The sequence below is a fragment of the Canis lupus genome, chromosome 16 (assembly GCF_011100685.1).
Source record: "Canis lupus familiaris isolate Mischka breed German Shepherd chromosome 16, alternate assembly UU_Cfam_GSD_1.0, whole genome shotgun sequence".
NCBI classification, from domain to species: domain Eukaryota; kingdom Metazoa; phylum Chordata; class Mammalia; order Carnivora; family Canidae; genus Canis; species Canis lupus.
Window position 1 is genome coordinate 2,349,966 of NC_049237.1, and position 18,428 is coordinate 2,368,393.

At 43.0% G+C, this 18,428-nt stretch overlaps 1 protein-coding gene across 1 annotated transcript in view; it reads right to left on the bottom strand.

Moving 5' to 3' along the window:
• Positions 1 to 18,428, bottom strand: part of CNTNAP2 (contactin associated protein 2) — a 2,034,882-nt gene that overhangs the window by 453,855 nt on the left and 1,562,599 nt on the right. The gene's annotated exons all lie outside the window — the stretch shown is intronic.

Here is an 18,428-nt window from a genome sequence, read left to right on the forward strand (position 1 = left end):
TTCCCTGACAACCAGTGAACTGAACATCAAAGCACAGGATAAATTTTTCCTTGTAAGTATTTAACTAAAACTTGTTTTGTTAGCCTGCTGATTAACCTGCCGATATTAAATGAGCTTCTTCAGAGACTGTCACGTTATGTCAATTAGTCACTTTTTCTCTGGCAAGGCAGCAGATTTCAGTTTGATCGTAGTGAATGTAAGAGATTATTCAATACTCAGATATTCCTTTTGGTTACTGCTGCCTTGCGGTTGGAGACGAGTACTTTTATTAAGATGTCTATTAGGAAGTGAAGGGCAAAGTAGCAAAGCCACCGGCCCTTTCCCATTTGAATTGTTCATTTTCTCTCTAACCGGCCTGGGTACACTGACCCCCCTTTTTATTAAACATAAACTCCTCCTCTGTTGCCGACCCTTTGCTTGTTGCGGAGCTTTTGTCTTGGTTGGAACCCATCACCCTTCCCTGCTCATGCTTTGCCTTCTTCAGGTTTCCACTTCAATGTCACCTCCTTGGACATGACATCCTGGACCACACCATCAAAGGTGGGTGCTTCCTGTCATTCCCTCTCAGGGCAGCCAGTTTTATTTAATTGTGTTACTTATCACTGTGTGTGAAGGGGTCATGTCTTCACTTGTTAACTCTTTGTCTTCTCCAGCTGAATGGAAGCTCCATGAGGGCGGGGACCCAGCCAGTCCATGACTACTACACAACCCGCTCTTAGCTTGACACAACGCGTTCTCGTTGAGCGGACGTACGATGGTTATTTATGCCTGTGGATATTGCAGAGATGTGCAAAGTAGTTTCGAGCCTGTCGCTGGACCTATAAGGCAAGGCAGCCCCAGACGTGCAAGTGGAACTCACTATCCCCCTGTTCCCCATCTCAGCGGAAGATGGAGGGCTGCTCCATCTCCTACTGCACATTTCTTATCAGTCACCCACTCCATCGCTCTTCCTTCTCAGGATGTTTCCAGCCTCTGCCCATTTCTCGGGTTCAGCCCGTCCTCCCCATGCCAATGCATCGCACGACCTCACTCTTCCCTGGAGAAGGTTCTCCAGTAGCTCCTTGTTGCCTCAATGCCAAATCTCATCCCCAAACTCTGCATAACAAGGGTTCTGCTCCTTGATGGGGCCTAATCTCCTGCTGACACATCCCAGTCTCTGGACACACAGACCTGGTCGTGGTTCCCAGAGTAAGTCCTGCTTCCCCGTATCTCCATGTGTTGGCTCATGCTGTCCTCATGGCCGTGTCTCTGTGTGTACCTGCAGGTCCACTGTCACCTTCTTTGGGAGTCTGATGCCTGTTCTGTTCTTCCTCCCCCATCCAACCCAGATTAAGTGACTCGCACTTTATTTAAGAAACAACAAACATTTGTTGATGGCCTCTTATGTGCTAGGTGCAGGGGACATACAGTGATAAACCTAAAAGGTCCCTATGTTCTTAGGGGATTGCAGCCTGACTCAGGCCACACAGATGGGGGACAGATGGATTATTTTATCACAGAGGGCTGTGCCGTGAAGGATCTCTTTTGTAAGATCCCTTTGGACCCCCTGCATGCTGCCCCCCCTTCCTCGCCACCCCCACCAGGGCACTTATCAGGGGTCTTATTCTTGTCTCTAGTCATGTTTTCCAGCCTGGCCTGTGTGTTCTTTAAGGGCAGGGCTGCGGCTTGCTCTGCTCTGCACTCCCTCCCTCTATCCATGTCGGGGATGTTCCAGGCCCCCATGACTGTCGGTGGACAGAACAGATGACTGGGGAGCTGCTGGATGGAAATGACTGATGGCTGGGCCAGTGCCACTGCACTAAATGCTTCCCTCGTGTCTACGTCTGCACCTCTAGCCTGGAATGATCTCCAAGGCTTCGTCAGAGAGAGGCAGGCCTCCGCTTGCCCCCGGCTGGACAGCTCACCTCACTAGGAGCAGAAGCCGAAGTCATCACAGTGCCTGTGACCTGCACCCTTGCTCATGCTGTTCCAGTCACTGGGCCTGCTGCTGACCCTCAAATACTCCCACATCAGGGGCTTTGCAGGTGATATTTGCACCCAGACTCCTGTTTCCCTAATATCCGCCAGACCCCTCACCCTCTGTCCTCAGATGTCGCTCAAATGCCACCTTAATAACCTACCTAACATGGCATCTTCCTTTCCTCCAGCCCCCACCCTGTCCTATTTACTTCTCAGCATTTATTATTGCCGGATATGTTACACGGTGTTGGGTTTATTGCTTATTTTTGGACTCCCCTTCCCATCCCCCTGGAGCTTGATACCCATTAAGGCTCAGCTTTTGGGACTGATGACTGAGAAGTAGTGTCTGTCATAGCAGGCGCTCAAGCAATAGTTTTCAGCTATACGATGTAAGTCTTTATTTCTAGCTCCCCTTTTCTTACCCAAACAAATAAAAAAGGAGAAAGGGAAGAGGAAAAAAAAATTAGGAAATCGTATATTCTTTCTGGATTCCTAGTGTTTGGGGATTTTAAAATGTGGTTTTGTTTTGTTTTGTTGTTCCTTTCACTCTTCTTTGCTGTATCAATGGTTAGGTGATTTCACACGGGGCAACTTCATGCCACCTGACGACAGTTTGGGCCACCGGTGATCCCAGATGCGCTGCAATTTGTCTCCGAAAAGCGGTAGCGATTATGCCGTGTATGTGACCATCTCTGATCACAGCCCTGCAGTCGGTCTGGGGTTATAACTGCATTTACCTTTCAATCAGCCTCACCTGTTAGCAATAATCTGATTTGCAAAACTTGCATCCTGTCTTCACACTGTATCACATCCCTATTCTCCTCTTAGCCACACTAGAGTCAAACTTTAATCCCGAATCTAGCTTCTCAGGTGGCTTCATATTTTCCTTGTACCTTTCCACTGACCTCTTAAAACTGACGTTAAATTGGGGACTCGTTTTGACAGATGTCACAGGCTATTGCTGTGCGGCCAAGAGGGGGGGTTCAGACCCAGCCCGCGGGGTGACACTAGCTGGTCTGCAGAGAAGGGGCCATATTCTGGGTCACACCAGGCTCCCTCTGTTCTGGGACACCCTGGTAGCCCACAGTCAATGGCAACTCAGCACAATCTTTTACATCTGCGAGAGCTGTCGTGCTGTACCGATATCAACATTCAGAATCATGACCTGAGGACAGACAGTTTTGCCAAAACAAGAGATAAATTTAAGTTGGGTGCAGTCTACTATATTTACACAGGCCGGCAAATCTTAGTTTAAACGAACACAAGATTGCCGAACATATTTGTGGAAACAAATAGCTTTCTATTGACCTGTTCACTCATCTATGGAGACACTGGATTTCCTGGGTTCTATTCTCTATTCTCTATGTCTTTGAGGGTTGGAGTGATGTCTAGCTAAACCCGATACCTTGACAGATCCCGAGGAGACTGCAGAGACACGTGGCATAAGGCAAGTGAAGGGGATGACAGCCTGTTACAGCCTAACTCGTAATCGGAGACTTTACAAAGCCTTCCCCAGCCTGCCCTGCAGTCCTGTGAGGTTGTGCTAACATGTCCAGCATAGCACACAGAGATCCACCAGGGCAATGGTGAGGATCCTAGAGACTCGTGGGTGCAGGACTGTTGTGACTGTGGACCTGAAGGCTGGTGGCGAAGCATCACCCCGGCCCGAAGCACCTGAGCCAGACACCTGTTGCTTGCCGGTGGAGTCCAGAAAATGCTGCCCCTCCCCGTGGTGACTTTTGGGCCTTGCATATCGAGCAAGTGGAGGGTTCCTGGTAAAATAGAGATCACCAAGAAGCCGGCACCGAAACACGGGTCAGGAGGTGAGGCTTCGACCTCTCCCTCCACCACGAGGCTCATGCTCCATTTCCTCCTCGCTCAGGTTCTTTCCAGCTCCGTAACCTGGGGAACTGACATCGACGATCTCCGCTTCTGGTGTCTTCTGGCTGCACGAGTCTCTGATGCTTCTAGGGATTCAGAAGTGCCCTAAGTGCCTTATGCGGCAGCACCGAGTTTTCTGTGAGTTCCACACGCTGTAGCAACAGGGCTCGCTTGTTCCCACCACCCAAAAACACACGTTCCCTTTCCTCGCCAGGCTTATCACTCCTTATTCTTTACAACACAAATGCTGTTTTGCCATTCAAGTTCTTTCTGGGTCTCCCTGGCTCCCATCGGAGCCCGTGGGCTGCTCCGTCACCGTCTGTGGACACGTCCACCTGCTCCTAAGGCTGCACCTGTCCTGAGGTCGGGGGCCACCCTGCTAGATCTTCATTTCTCGGGACCTGCTAGATTGCATAGTCATCGCTCAGCACGTGCTACGTGGCCCCCCAAACCCAGGCCCGTGGCTTCAACACACGTGGGTGGAAACTCTAACTCCCCCCGGGGCCCGGCCCACCTTTCTGCCTGCAGCCCCGGCTCGCACTCCTCTAGCCCCACCTGCCTCCACCTGCACGCAGTCTGCACTCATCCAAGTACTCACCTCCATGTGTTGGGGGCCTACGGGCTTTCCCAGTGGCTCTTCTACAAGTCAACTTGTCTCATGTCACAGAGAAAGAGGCGATCAAAGAGAGCCAACATGCAAGCAGGCCTCCCACAGGTGCCGCTCTCTAAAATGTCCCCCACCTCCGTCCTGTCCACGGCCATCCTTGGGGTCCCACCCCTGCCCCACCTTCTCAGGAGCTGCGCACCATGACTTCTTCTTCCTCCCTCTTGGATGGTAAGCCCTGGGCATTTCCAAATTCTTGGAAGGGTGGCCTGGCCAGGATGTGCTGGTTCCTCTCTTGCCCATCTCTTCGGTGTGGATTCTCCTCCAATTATTCTGCTCACTTGGCCATGGTGAGACCACCCCTCATTAGGGCCAAGGCGCCACCTGCGTCCTTCCCTTTACCGGATGCCCCAGGAGGATCGGGTGCTCAGCAGTGCTCCCCTCTGTCTTGCAGCCATCATCACATGGAGGTCACGAGTTCTGATTGCTCCTGGTCCTGATGTCTCCTCCTTCTCCAGCGGCTGTTTCTGCCTCTGGGTCATCCCAACAGGGTTTGCTCCAACGCTTCCAGGTGGGTGGTCTCCAAGCCTCTCTTCCTGGCTCCCTGTCCTCATGCTCTCTGTGCAAAAAACTCACAGCACCCAGGCCTTCAAATAGGCACATGCTTCCATGGGGCTTACGTGTAAACCAACTCTCTCCTTTGAGATCAAGCATACATAATACATCCAACTGTGTGTGTGTGTGTGTGTGTGTGTGTGTGTTTTCAAGATTTTTAATTTATTTTTCATGAGAGATACACAGAGAGAGGCTGAGACATAGACAGAGGGAGAAGCAGGGAGCCCGATGCGGGACTCGATCCCAGAACCCCCGGACCAGGACCTGAGCCAAAGGCTCAACCACCGAGCCAACCAGGTGTCCCTACATCCAACCATTTCTTTCACACCCTCACTGGGCTAACCCCTATTAGGTCACCAATTCAAATGCAAGTTAAGAGTTAAGATCCTCCCAACTCAATCAGGTCCTTTTTTTTTAGGGTTTTGGATCTCGGCCAACAGCCCACCACCCACCCATCTTGCTACATGATTCGTGGAGACTGACCATGCATAAAACCTCGCCTACTGTTACTTTTGCCTGTGAGCAGCGATCCTCTGGACCTGGTGCTGCAGAGCAGCCGTATGCCCAGGCAGGGACAAGTGGTACCTGCCCCCTCCACGAAGAGCGAGGAACCAAGCCTGTAGCAGGCAAGTGCAGACCACACTCCAAAGAACGCCCTCTTCTTTGGAGCTGAGAGACCAGAGCAAGCACTGATGCTGCAGGAGAGGAAGGTTCATATTCCATCGGTGACAGGGAGGCTGGAGAGCTGGATCTCATCACCACTGCTTTTTATACTTTTAAACTTCATCTTTCACCCTGTGTTTAGACAGCAGGCCCTGGATTTTCCCGTGACTGTCATTACTTACCTAAGGAAACACACAGGTACAGAAGACCCAAGTGTCTGCATGTCACAGTGGGGACAAAGTTCCCCCAACTGTCTCTACCCATTTCCGCACTTGGTACCTCCTACCAGATGACCAGCATGGGGACTGTCAAGGTGGGCCAAGCCCTCTGCTCTGCTGCTGTATTTTTCTGTTGACTTCAGAGCATGTGCCTCTCTGCGCTATCACTCATCTAAATGATATATGGTTTCAAAGACACAATTTCATGCAGATGCAGAAGAAACAGAACAACAAATTCAAAGCTCATCTTGTCATCAATCTTTTGATTAAAGTGCCCTTTCCAGAGAGGTAAACATAACACTTCTCTCGGCCCCTCCGTGAACTTATTGCACAGTTAGATTGCTGCATTTTTATTGCAGGACCACGCTTGCCCTTGTTTAAAATTGTTTTGACCTTTGGATGAGCACATATTTAAAAAAAAAAGGAAAAGAAAAAAAAAAAACCTCTCTTTCTCCAGAATTAGTAAGCCTTAATAAAAACAGGAAGGCAAGTTTGTCATATCTGAGTGGCACCTGGCAGGGTCATGGCAAATTTTTCTCTTGACAACTTTATTTTGTTCCTTGCAAGGGCTGGCTGGTGACCTGAGTGCGAATGCCAGCCCAGCGCAGATGACGCGCTCCTTGTCAGGACCCGGAGGCCAGATGGCAGCTCCTCTGGCCAATGCTGGAAGCCTGGTTTTCTTTTTTCCTTCCTTCCTTCCTTCCTTCCCTCCTTCCTTCCCTCTTTCCTTCCTTCCTTCCTTCCTTCCTTCCTTCCTTCCTTCCTTCCTTCCTTCCCTCCTTCCTTCCTTCCCTCCCTCTTTTCTTCCTTCCTTCCCTCTTTCTTCTTCCTTCCTTCCTTCCTTCCTTCCTTCCTTCCTTCCTTCCTTCCTTTCTTTCCTTTTTTTTTTTTTTTTTTTTTTTTTGAAACCTGGTTTTACATGAAGCAACATCCCAGGAGTGTCATTCACTCTGGGAAAGAAAGTGTCAAAAATCCCTGAGTATATCAATCTGCTATTTTACAAGTCAAAAGCACTTAAAAATTACCAGGTTCTCCCTCTGCCTATGTCTCTGTCTCTGTCTCTCTCTCTCTCTGCGTTTTTCATGAATAAATAAATAAAAATCTTAAAAAAAATTACCAGGTTCAGAATCATACCAGATAGCTCATTACAGTGTCCCAGGGTTGTGAAATTCCTGCTTACCAGCACTGAGGACAAAAGAGGTGGTGTCTTCAGTAACAACTCAGGTAGGTAATAAGCCAATACGAGTGTGTGCTATTGTGAAAACCTTAACAGAATAAACGCCAGTGATAGCAAACCCATTCAGAATGCAATTTGCAAGGGTATTAGCGAACATCTTGATTGAGCCCTGTCAGAAGAAACTAGGGGGGGTGATATTAAATAAAACATTGAAGCTGAGCCCAGAAGCTTCGGCTTGGTAAGGATTTACTCAGTAGTAGTGTGGCCTGTCACCATCAGGCTTAAAAGAAAACGATGTAATGTGTATGTTTTCAAAATGATTTGACATATGTTGCCGTATTCTTTCCAGGATGAAATCAGAGTGATGTAAAAAAGAATCCACAGTGATCTTTTCTTCCCATATGAAACAAAAAATATTTCAGAGTGACAATAATAGGCTAAGTTTAATTCATTGAATTTCAATAAATTTCTCTCTAAATCTATATTAATATTTGTCAAAGAGACATGAATTAACAGATGTTTTTCAGAAAAAAAAATGAACTAAAGAGATAAATTTGGACAAATAATAAATGGTAACTTCCTTCCAGGGAATAAAAAGACATTTATACAAAATAAAAACACTACCAAGTGCTGAAAACGTAAATGATTAGCAAAGGCAATTGGCTTGAGGGTAGGTTGAGTCAAATGCCTACTGTGTTAGGTGCTGGACAGGAATTGACTTGATGTCTTTGATTTGAAAATAAAATAATAAAGACAATATTTATTGAATCTAGACTGTGTCCAGCTCTGTTGTAGGCACTGTACACACATAATCTCACGTATCTTTAAGAAACAGCCTGTTAGGTATATATTATCACCCATTTTATAGATGGAGACACTGAGATCCAGAAATGCTCAGTAAGGGCAGAGCTAAGACTTGACTAGTTCTTAAGTCTAGGCTCTTGAATACCATATAAAAATGTCTCAGAACCAGTAGAGCTGTCAGACAGATAAGCAAAGGATTATTATGCAGTATGATATGTGTTACAAAGGTGTTATGATATGTGCATAAAAATTTATTTTTGGGATAAGTAGTAGCTTTTATCATATCAAGAAATGCCAGGGATGATAATTTTTTTCAGTGAGAAATTTTATTACCATATTATTTCATATAGACCTTGGGGCAGATTTTCTCAACAGCATTAAAAAAGAACTGGAGGGGTGCCTGGGTGGCTCAGTGGGTTGAACACCTGACTCTTCGTTTCAGCTCAGGTCATGATCTCAGGGTCCTGGGATCAAATCCCACATCAGGCTCCGTGCTCAGCAGGGAGTCTGCTTGTCTGTCACTCTCTCTCTGTCTCTCTCCCTTCCCCCATTCATGCACACATGTGCGTGCTCTCTCTCTCTCTCTCTCAGATAAATAAATCAAGAAATCTTTAAAAGAATAAAAATAAAAAAGAACTGGATTGTGGTGATGGGTTTGCAGCTCTATAAATTTGCTAATTTATAAATTTAAGAACAAAAGAATAAAAAATGGATGCATTTCCTCAAAATTAAGAATTGCTGTTCATCAAAAGTCACCATTAAAAAAGTGAAACATGCAAGCCACAGACCAAGAAAAGATATTTGTAGTACATGTATTCAGCAAAGGACTCCTATCCAGAATAAATTAAAAACTCTAATAAATCTGTAAGAGAAGAACAACCCAATTTAAAAAATTGGGGAAAAAATGGACAAAATTCTTTAAATAGGCATTTCACTAGAGAGATCTGTATGGTCAGTAAACATATTAAAAGGTACTCAGCCTCAGTATTCATTAGCTAAATGCATACTATAAGCACAGGTGGATGCTTCCACTAGAACGGATAATATTAAAAATACTAACACTCTTGAGTGTTGGTAAGAATGTAGGGGAGCTGAAATTCTCATCCATTGCTAATAGGGGTGTAGATTGATCCACCCATCTGGAAAATTGTTGGCAGCATCTATCGAAACTACACATATTTATAAAAAGAGAACCGAGGGACGCCAGGGTGGCTCAGTGGTTGAGCGTCTGCCTTTGGTCAAGGCATGACCCCGGTCCCAGGATCGAGTCCCACATCGGGCTCCCTGCATGGAGCCTGCTTCTCCCTCTGCTTGTGTCCCTGCCTCTCTCCCTGTGTCTCTCATGGATAAATAAATAAAATCTTTAAAAAAAAATTAAAAGAGAACTGAGGCACAGAAGTATGTACTTTGCTCATTTAATCACCAGTAGATAGGTGTGAGGATTATTTATTTGCTATAGTTTTTTAAACCTAAAGGTGATTCATTTTTCTCAAAGAAAAACAGCATCTCTCTTTCTTAGAGATTCTATTCTTTGAAAGAGAAATCCTCACGTGTCATCTTTTTCTCGCAAACAGAAAGAAAAAGAAAATCTATACTTTCCACTGAAAGAGATAGCTCCACGATGGCCCCCATAGTTGTAAGCAACATTGACAAACTTGGGGTTGCCCCCCAAAATCTAGTGAGGGGAGAGCTTAGTGTAGGAAGCGGTGCAGGTAAAGACCAAGACTCCTCTTAAACTTCGCTTTCATCAGGGCCGCTCCCTTGAATTTTCTAATGTAATGTGTAAAACGGGAATCTTCAAGCAGCTCCCAAATACAGGTGTGAGCCTGTCAAACCATTCTGCCAATTTAAGCTTTTCTTCCCACATTTAAATTCTTTTAATGATTTCATTATCGTTAAGGAGTAAAAGTACTAAGCATACATATCATATACATATATAGTATAGTATATGTAATTTGTGATTGGGAAAAAAAGAAAGTTGTCAACTGTTCAAATAAGTGTCTTCAGCAGCAGAGTTAGGAGGAGAAAAAAAATCAACGGGTTATTTATAAAAATTAGCTTTCAGACTGTAACATTTCTTATAGCTATGAGATAAATTGAGAGCTTCATCAAAACTTTTTATTTAAAATTTTCCATGGTATTAGATTGATGAATGATGGAATATTCACTTCAGTTTCAGATCTTGGTGAAGTATTTTCTAGTTCTTTCATGTTCTTTTATATTATTTTTTTGTTCTTGGTGTTTTATTGTATTTTTAAAAAAGATTTTATTGATTTGGCAGAGAGAGAGAGAGAGAGCACAGTGGCAGAGGGGCAGGGCAGAGGGAGAGGGAGAAGCAGACTCCCCGTTGAGCAAGGAGCCTGATGTGGGGCTCGATCCCAGGACCCTGAGATCATGACCTGAGCTGAAGGCAGACACTTAACCAACTGAGCCACCCAGTTGGTATTTTTTGTTCTTGGTATTTTATGAATGAATATTTCTCCAAATGGTGTCCCTACCATGTAGTTCAGGACTGGGCGTAGTGGCTACTATACATGGACTCACTGATTATTTCTCATTTATTCCAGGACCTGAGAAGGAAAGAAAAATCAAAAGGCCCTGACATCTAGCAGCTTGTAAGTCACAGCGAGGCTGTGGAGCAAGACGGGTTCCAGAGTATCAGCAACAATCAAACGAGGTCACTCCGGGATCTTGGTGAACCAAGACCAAAAAAATGGTGAGTTCACCTTGTCTCAATTTGTCCAAAGGTGGTGTGATCACAAAACTAAGAGCAAAGAGCTCCCTCTTCTGCCTAACACAAGTGACTCTGGCTCTCTCCCGATGGCAGACCCACCTAGCAGACCCCTCTTGCCTCCTGGGAAACCAGTATGAAGACACTCAACCATCACATTGTGTTGGCTTCCCAATAGCACTGGATCCAAACAAATCCTCTCTTCTTTAAACTCTCCCCCAGATAACCCACCATCAGACAAATCTTATAATGTCCTCTCCCAAATATCTCTTACTCACAGGATCCCTGGTTCCTCATGGTGAGCACAGTCACTTGTGGCAGCAAGTTCAAAAGCCTTGCTTCCTTTCACATGTTCCTGGTGGTTTTTGGCTGGTGGGCATCAGCAAACCAAACATGCGAATAGTAAGCGCCCTACACTCAGGCTTTATAGAAGGTACTGTTTCTACCTCATGACTTAATAGGAGCAAAGCCAGGGAATGTCACCAGCCATAGCTGCTATTTTAACACATTATAGTCATGGAGGCAGGGTAAGGGATGCCAAGATTATCTTTTGTACAGTTTAACTCCAAGGTTTGGTAAAGCAGGTGGTAACACATTTAGCAACTTTAATTGTTATCTGCAGGTACTGACTAAGAGAGATGAACCTCCTTCCCATTCTGGAAGGGGGACAGTGGCTTTGCCCCCTCTCTACGGGACACGCACACACTTGCACACACACACTGAGGTTCACATGCAAATAAAACTCACATTGACTTTGGCAGATATAAATACAAGTGGTCTTCAAATCTGCTTTGGAAATTAAGAAGAAGAAACACGGAAAATACACAGTAAATTTCAGTAGCAAGTTAGACAAATGAGAAACCAAAGGAGAGTGAAAGAAAGAGAAAACAAGAGAGAAAAAATGGCCTGAGAGAGCAGGGCAGACAAGGACAAGAAAGAATATGAGCTAGAGGAAGGAGAATGGAAGCCACGGGGGCAGCGGGAGCTCCCCCACCCACCCCAGGGGGGTGCTGGGAGGGCATCCAGCTGGTTCCACTGTGGATAAAACACATGGACCCATTCTCTGCTATGCCTTGACATGACCAAGGGACGCACTGTGATTTGTACTGTGGTGAATTTAGCCCTAGGTTTTCCTTACTTCCACACTCTACTCTCACATATATTTTTCAAGGCAGATTCTTCTTAGGTGTCTTGTTAACACTTACATCTGCTTTGGGAGGTGAGGTCACCCGGAGGAATCTGATGCCACAACACCCCAACATGTGAATCTATTCCTGCTGCTGAAGTAGAGAAGACTGTGTTAAGCACATTTGTTTACTTTGTTTGGTTCTTTCCCTGAGTCTGTTAACCCGAAGCATCCAGTAGAAAGGATTCTGAAGCAAAAGGGACCTCTAGGGCAGCCCAGGTGGCTCAGTGGTTTGGTGTCGCCTTCAGCCCAGGGCCAGATCCTGGAGACCCAGGATCGAGTCCCACGTTGGGCTCCCTGCATGGAGCCTGCTCCTCCCTCTACCTATGTCTCTGTCTCTCTGTCTGTCTGTGTCTCTCATGAATAAATAAATAAATTTTTTTTTAAAAAAAGGAGGATCTTTATGCTTTTCATCTTTCCTAGCTAATTCCTAAGGCATGCTAAGAATATGTCCTCCTCTTTTATTTTAACAAAGGTTGTGTTTAGGGTCCCTTAGTGGTAAGAAAGCCAATCAATGTCACTAATTTTAAGACTATAGATCTCACTTTGGAACAGAACTTTCTGTCCATGAGGATAGGCTTAGGACGTTATCTTTTATTACGTATGCTAATAAGTACAATTGATGGACATTAGCGATAATCTAACATCAAACTCAAATTTTTGTTAGCACTTTTATTAAATGTTCACAGGCTCTGATCTGTACCTATGTTGGCTATTTTCTCCACTTCTGTGTATAAATCTAAGGAGATATGAAATATTTTTCATGCAAGCAGTATCCGCTAACATATACTACATATTCATGTTTTAATTATTTCTTCACTTTCCTTTCCTGCTCCACAGTTCGATATTTATAATGGTATGGGTTCCAAATGAGAAGCTTGCCTAATGGACATATTTCGGAGGCATAAAATCATCCTCAAATCTGATTCTGCAATGAGGTGCAACTGAGAATAGGATCTGTACCAAAAAGAGAGTATTTATTGAATAAATGTGTGTGTTCTTACTGACTCATAAATAAAAACCCTCCACAGTATAACTAACAAATTGAATCAAGATTTACTTCTTCTTCTTCTTGCACAATTTTGTGAAGAGAACTTCATGAGCAATTTGAACTAGAAATGTCATAGCCAGGAACACCAAAATTCTTTCAGGAATCCACTATAATATTTATTTATTGTAAGAGCTTATCATAAACCCTGTCCTCTACCCTTTGAAGGGCAATTAGTGAACCTTTAGATCTCTAGATAAAGGTAAGTATGCTTCACAACTTACTTATTTATTTAATTTTTTTTATAAAATTTTATTTTTAAGTACTCTCCACCTGACGTGGGGCCTGAACTTGCAACCCTGAGATCATGCGTGGCATGCTCTACTGACTGAGCGAGCCAGACACTCTTGTGCTTCACAAAAAAAAAAAAAAAAGAATAAAAACATCAAATAGTAAGCATCAATGAAATAATATTTATTCTTATTCATTTCCGTTTGTTTTCTGATTGGTAATGAATGATGTAAAGCTATATTTTCCTTGCAATTGGTGCGTGTGGACTTCAGAAACATAATCAGCTGCTAAGAATAAGAATTGCAAAGTTGTATCTGATATGTGAGTATTGGAAGGATAAAAAGGCTCAGATAATCTGCAGTATGGCAATGTCAACACAGAGAAATTCCAAAAGAGCCAAAATAATGCTTCATGTAATATTTCAATAGATTAGGAAACAGAGTGGGAAGACTTTTCCTATTTCTATGTGGAATTTGTAATAGTAAAAGCGGGTTGGGTGGGCAGTACAGGGGGTGGGGGGTTCTTTTCCTGCCTGCCTTTACCTTTTCCCCTAGGGGTTGGGCTGATTTTTAAAATAGGCTTCATTTATGTGAGCAAAAGAATTTTAAAATGCAGGAAAACAAAACCCCACAGGAAACATGTGAAGATAGTCGCTCTAATCCAAGCAAGAAATCTGGAGCTGAAAAAAGGCCACCAGAGCTTGGAGAGGCAAGACAAAGATTTGCCAAGGCAGACACAATGGGGCCACCCTGTGGGGGTTTGGCTGAATAAATCCCCAAAGCAGTCTGCTGTGATTTCTCTCAGGTTCAAGGCAAGGAATTGCTAACAGGGACACATGTGGGCTTTGCAGGAGGAATGTGGCAGCAATGAACTCAAGAATACAGACAGTTGGGGAGCTCAGTTGGTTAAGCGAGACTGACTATTGATTTCTGCTCAGGTCATGCTCTCAGAGTCGTGAGGTCAAGCCTCGTGTTGGTCTCCATGCTGGCCGTGGAGCCTGCTTCAGATTCTCTCTCTCCCTCTGCCCCTCACCCTACTCTCTCTCTCTCTCAAAAAAAAAAAAAAAAAAAAAAAAAAGAACAGAAAAGAAAAGAAAAGAAAAGAAAAGAAAAGAAATATAAACAGGAGGAACAAAGAGACAAAATAGGAGTGGGGTAGAATGACCACAGAGGGCAAGTCTGTGCACTGCAAGCGAGCAGTCCTTAACCTGTTATAATAACCTGCATTGTGGGGGTGACTGACCAAGGGGGAGCATGTCAAGTGTGGGTAGGGGTGGGCAGCACAGACACACTTTCCATCACTCAGCTTCTTTAAGTCCCAGAACGCCAGGCTGTGAAGTGAAAGTTAGTATTAGGTTCCAATGCAAGAGTGCATGAAAAAGCACTAGTATAGCCCAAGCCCATAAGTACCTGATGTAAGGGCCGTGCAGGAGAAAGAACATGGCCTTCAAGTCAAACACACTGAACTCAAACCTTGCCTCCACTTGCAGGACTTTAGACTAAGTCACTTAACCTCATGAACATTCTTTCCCTAATGTAAATGACACAAACATGAAAGCACAGATATTATATACAGACAGCCCCAAAGACTCCACCAAAAACTTGTTAGAACTAAAAAGCAAATTCAGTAAAGTTGCAGGATGCAAAATCAGTATGCAAAAACATGTTACATTTCTATACACTAATAATAAACTATCAGAAACAGAAATTAAAGGGGTGCCTGGGTGGTTTAGTCAGTTAAGCATCCTGGGATCATGACCTGAGTGGGGAGCCTGCTTCTCTCTCTCCCTCTACCCCACCCTTCCTTCTTTCTCTCTCTAGTAAAATATTTTTTTTAAAAGAAATAGACATTCAGAAAATAATCCCATTTACAGCTGCATCAAAAAGAATAAAATACCCAGGAATAAATTTAACTTAGAGGGTGAAAGACTTGTACACTAAAAACTACAAGACGGTGATAAAAGAACTTGAAAAAAACACAAATGAATGTAAAGAAATTCATCACCATAGATTGGAAACATTAATATTGTTACATGTCCATACTACCCAAAGCAATCCATAGATTCAATGAATCCCTATCAAAAGGTCAATGGCATTTTTCACAAAAATAGAACAAACAATCCTAAAATTTGTGTAGAATCAACAAACTCCCAAATAGCCAAAGCAATCTTGAGAAAGAACAGCTGAAGACATCATGCTTCCTGATTTTAAGGTATATTAAAGAGCTATAGTAATACAAATAGTATGGTATTGACATGAAAATAGGCAGACACTGCTTAATGGAGCAGAATAAAGAACCCAGAAACAAACCCACACATATAGGGTCAATTAATTTTATAACTACAAATACACAATGGGGAGAAGTCAGTCTCTTCAATAAATGCTATTGGGAAAACTGGAGTCACATGCAAAAAATCGGACTGGGCCTCTTACACCACACACAAAAATCAACTCAAAATGGATTCAAGACTTGAATATAAGACCTTAAGCCATAAAACTCCTAAAAGCAAAACATAGGCGGTAGATGCTTTGATGTTGGTCTTGGTGATGATTCTTTTTTTTTTCTTTTTTCTTTTTTCTTTTTTTTTTTGATTTGACACCAAAAGGAAAGGCAACATATGGAAAAATAAACAGGTGAGATGACATCAAACTAAAAAGATTCTGCATAGCAAAGGAAACCATCAACAAAATGAAAAATCAACCTACTGAATGACAAAAAATATTGGCAAACCATATACCTGACAAGGGGTTAATATCCAGAATATATAAAGAACTCCTACAACTCAATAGCAAAAAACCCCCATACAGACAGATTCAAAAAATGGGTAAAGGATCTAAATAAACATTTTTCCAAAGAAGACCTACAAATGGCCTAAAGACACATGAAAAGATGCTTAATATCACTAACAATCAGGGAAAATCAGGGAAAATGCAAATCAAAACCATAGTGAGATACCCTGTACTCTTGTTTAAATGGCTATTATCAAAAAGACAAGAAATAACAAGTGTTGGTGAGGATGGTGGGAAAAGGAAACCCTTGTGTGCTGTTGATGGGAATGTAAAATGGTGCAGCCATTAAGGAGGTTCCTCATAAAAAAAATAGAACTACTATACAATCTAGCAATCCTACTTCCCAATATTTATCTGAAGAAAACAAAAACATTAACTCAAAAAGATACCCCATATTCACTACAGCATTGTTCACAATAGCCAAGCTATGGGAACAACCTCAATGTCCATCAATGGGTGAATAGATAAAGAAAATGTGATACACCCATATAGTATATAACGTAATATATATAAATGAGGTACACACACCTATATACGCATGTACAATGGAATATGGAGATCCCATTCTCCTTACATTCCATTTTTCAGTCTAGGTGATTTCTACCTATTTTCATGGAAGAAAAGCATAATGTTTGCTTTGGATGTTCTAGTTCTGACTTAAACAGAAGGGGGCTCGCAGAATGGAAAGGTTGTATGTATAATAACACAGGTTGCCACGTATAAAGCTTTGCATTTTCTGATCGTATACGGAGTCCAGAGCTCACGATGACCTAACAACTGAGCATGTACATTCTCGCATCAGATTTTGGAGTTGGGGGTCCTGGCTGTGGCACCAGGGCAATGGCTTCTCAGCTCCCCTGATGCAGCGGGTATAATTGACCGATGGATTTACCAACTACATTAGCACCTGGGCCTCCCTTCCCAATCTGGGCATGGCAGGCCTGTCCTTGCCATAATGTCCCACAACTACACTGCTGTCTAGGAGTTTCCCTACAACTCCCCGTCCTTTCTTTCCTGTGCTAGATCAGATCCGTTGATCTGAGACTTTCCCAGACTCCTCCAATTCTTGCATTTTGTTGTTGTTGTTGTTGTTGTTCCCACGCAAACACCGTAAATCTCTTCCACACCAATCCTGTCTTGGCATCTGCCTTTTGGAGGACCTGAACTAACATACCAGTTCTGCTATATACTAGCTCTGTGACCTTGGGCATTGCTTTGCCTCAGTCTCCCTGTGTGTTAAAGGCTGTAGTAATGCCCATCTCATAGGATCTTTGTGAATTATTTTTTATGCTTCTCTCAGTACTGGCAAAACACTTAGCACACATTAGATGCTGAAAAAATATTTATTGGATGACTTAAAAATAAAAGAAGTTCACAATGATCAATTAAATAGGTAAACCGATGAAATGTAAAATACTCTAGGCTAAATTGTGAGCTGGTACAAAACTGGGTCAAACCAGTTTATCCTTGGCATGAAGTTATTATCCCCATCTATATTTTCCATCACTCTGCAGTCTCTGCCTTCAGCAAAGCCACCAGAAAAACAAAATCATAACTAAAGTCATTATTCAGAGACTTGTATGTCCTCCTGGATCAAAACTTGGTCTACACAGGGTAGTTTATTTTTTCACTTTCTTTCCTTAATTATTTTGAAATCAATGCCTTTTTTTTGCAAGCTGCAATTAATATCCATTTATTGTTCCACTTGCTTCCCTTGTCAGTGATGTGCTGGTGTGTTTCCCCTCAGACTTGATTCATTACTTTTTCGCTTTGTCTGCATAAATTTAGCTCCTTCAACAGTTCAACTTGAAATTCTCATTCTCTTAACATATTGTTGTCAACCTAAAGTTTTTCCCTTTTTATCATATTCTCAAACCTTTTTGCTTCTAAATTTACACTGTTTTGGGGACTGAATCTGAAAGCAAGACCTCATGATCAAACCATACATTCTCATCCTACTTTGTACAATTGATGTGCACTTTAATAGACTTGTTTTCATTTTGAAAATGACATGCTGATGCAGCAACAAAGCAGAAATGCACTGTGTCATCTACATAGTAAATTGCTCCAAGATCACTGTAGCAGGAAGAGTTGCTGAAAGGTTTTATTTTTTCCTGTGAATTTTTTAGCTTCTAACTGTTGAAGTGGCTGCACTGAAAGGCTTTCTAATTTCTTGGATAATACCTTTGGAAACCAGTTTCTATCAGTGGGCTGTTTAGCATCAAAAATTCCATGAGCATGAATTCCTAGAGGTATCTATACCATATACAGTTGGTGGCTTGGGAAATACTCCAAATGATAGTGACTCTGTGTGTGTGTGTGTATTTTTTTTAAGTTCACTTACTTTGCCATTAGTGGCAAATACTTTTTTACAATATCAAAACATTACAAAATTTATTTTATTAAAGAGTGGTGCCAGAGTTACTTAATTGACAGTTTTTTTTGTTGTTGTTGTTGTTTTTTTTTTACCAAGTTATGGTCCCAGCTCGGTCCTGATGTGAAGAGAGTTTCAGTAATACAGA